General features: G+C 42.0%; 1 long non-coding RNA gene across 1 annotated transcript; it reads left to right on the top strand.

The window, feature by feature from the left end:
* The first annotated feature begins 475 nt into the window (after positions 1 to 475).
* On the top strand, positions 476 to 2,041 carry LOC129342452 (uncharacterized). The gene is made up of 2 exons (XR_008598218.1): positions 476 to 598; positions 1,724 to 2,041. It is a non-coding gene; the product is annotated as an uncharacterized LOC129342452 (long non-coding RNA).
* Positions 2,042 to 2,461: the final 420 nt, after the last annotated feature.

Raw genomic sequence — 2,461 nt, 5'->3', positions numbered from 1 at the left:
ATATGAGACCAATACACTTATTGTATAAATAAAAAAATTATTTTGTTTTTTCCCCCAACCCAGAGTATTTGTTATTCCCATATCCCATTCCTATCCTCAGGGCCATATAGTCCCACGAAGGAGCCTGATGTTTGGGCATGTAATAAAAGGGGAAATTTAAGTTATTTTGGAATATAATTCCTAGTGGGAGCAATCTACCAAGAGGGTGTAAAAGAAGAAAAGAGATAAAGGCAAAATCTAACTGAGAGAAAGAGAGGGGTTGTAACAGTATTAGTTTATTGATTTGATTTATTAAAATGTTTTATTACATAAATAAGCAGATGTCGAGCTAACAAGGAATAATCACAGCAAATAAATAGCAAAGCCAGGAGCTACTTCCTTGGCTTTCTGGAGTCAGTTCTTCAGCTCCTCCCTGTTTTCCTTCCCTGGGTCAGGGTTCCCATGGAGCTTTCTGTTTTGTGTGGCAGGAGTCAGCCCCAGCGGTGATTTCATTGCTGTTTTCTGCGGAGAGACAGAAGCCGATCATCAGCAGTCGATGTCCTTCCTGTGCCAGGTCCGCTACAACATGGCCTTCATCTTTGCCTACAGCATGTGACAGGTGAGAGCCCGATCCATGTGAAATCCTGAGGAACCAGGGGTTCTGGACACTGCAAACAGGGTGGAAAGTTCAGTGGTTGCCTCCTTGACATTTATCAACTGCAGAACTGGTGATTCTGGTTCCAGTAACTGGTATAGAATAAAGACATGTCCATTAAACTTGGGCATTCAGGTTTGCTTTCCCCCCCCCATTTTTATTATTAATTCCAGAAGGGGCATTTTCAGGATTGAGGGTTTTTTAATTGTATAGTTTTGTTTCTTTCGTTACTGATTCACTTTCATAACTGGTTTCAGTGGAAGATACCCCTTCCCTTTTCTCAGGTCTGTACCTTCATGGTTTCCCATCCAAATTGGATAAAACTTGGAGTGATTGTAGTATTTCCTGAGGACACCCACACTGCCGTATTTCAGACAGATAGAATAAAGCCCTCTTCACTTTTGAGCCAACGAAAGACAACCGTGTTAAAACAGGGTTGTACATACCTGTAACTATTGTTCACCGAGTTCTTCTATGCTGACACACAGGTGCAGGCCAGCCACCAGAACATTCTTAACTGCTTTCTTGAGCTCCAAAGAGGCTGTTGCTCACGAGCTTGTAGCAACCGTTTCCTGCCCAAACGGTTACATGCACTAATGGCAAGCAATGGCCCCTTCCCTCAGTTCTCCTATGCCACCGCAACCCATCATGAGAGCTAATATTGGAGTTCACAGCAGGGTAGGAGGGGATGTGTGTCAGCACAGAAGAATTCAATGAACAATAGTTATAGGTATGTACAACCCTGTTTTCATCATCGTTCTTCTGTGCCTCCGCACATGGGAGAGTACCAAGCTAAAGATGCTGAGGAGGCAGGGTGAAACTCCAATTCAACTTTATAAAACATAACTTCAAATATGACAGCAATTAATGTCTAAGGTAAACAAGTTCTCATGCAAACACGTAACAGAAAGTGAGCAATGAGAGCAAGAGGCTCCACAACTAACTCCCCAACAGGGTATCCTCCCCAAACGAATAGTCAATACCGTTGAATACAACATAGCTTATCTCATGAACCATTGCAGTGCCATAAACCATTTTGCATAAAATCTCCAATTGCATTAATTAATTTAGTGCTTTTTTTTTTTAAAGGAAAATAAGGATTGAAGAACAGCTCTGGCTACTGCAATATCCTGATTCGCATTGATATCCATAGCATAATGCTTCACGAATGTGTCAGCAGAAGACCACGTTGCTGCTTTGCAAATGTTAACAATTGGAACACCCCTGAGCAAGGCAGATGACGCTTCCTGAGACCTTGTAGAACGAGCCTTAAGAAGCAATGGACATTTTATTCCAGCCATTGCATACACCTTAACAATGGCCGAAACAATCCATTGGGACACTGTCTGCAGAGATGCTTTTTTGCCCTTGTCTTTGTCCCCAAAACAAATAAACTGATGCAGACTATTATGGAAGCCCTTTGTCCTATCTAAATAAAAGGCTAAAGCCCTTCTAAGATCTGAAGTGTGAAGAACTTTTCCTCCCTTAGTCTCTGTGTTAGGAAAAAACATGGGTAATGTAATATCCTGTGCAAGATGAAAAGCAGTTACTACTTTTGGTAGAAATTGAAGGCATGGTTGTAAAACCACCTTGTTAGCATGAAATTTCAAGAAGGGAGGGTCAGCCTGAAGGGCTGCTAACTCACTCACTCTCCTGGCTGAAGTTACAGCCACCAAAAAAGCAACCATATATGACAGCAAATCTAAAGAGCATGTTGCTAGTGGTTCAAACGGTGGTAGCATCAATCTTGCTAATACTAAAGACCACTGAGGTATCGGCGGTGCTACAGGTGGGTATAGGTTAAACATTCCTTTCAAAAACTGGCAG

This window comes from Eublepharis macularius, chromosome 14 (genome assembly GCF_028583425.1).
Source record: "Eublepharis macularius isolate TG4126 chromosome 14, MPM_Emac_v1.0, whole genome shotgun sequence".
Taxonomy (NCBI): domain Eukaryota; kingdom Metazoa; phylum Chordata; class Lepidosauria; order Squamata; family Eublepharidae; genus Eublepharis; species Eublepharis macularius.
Note: the sequence above shows the minus strand (reverse complement) of the source record. Positions and strands in the feature narration are given on the sequence as shown.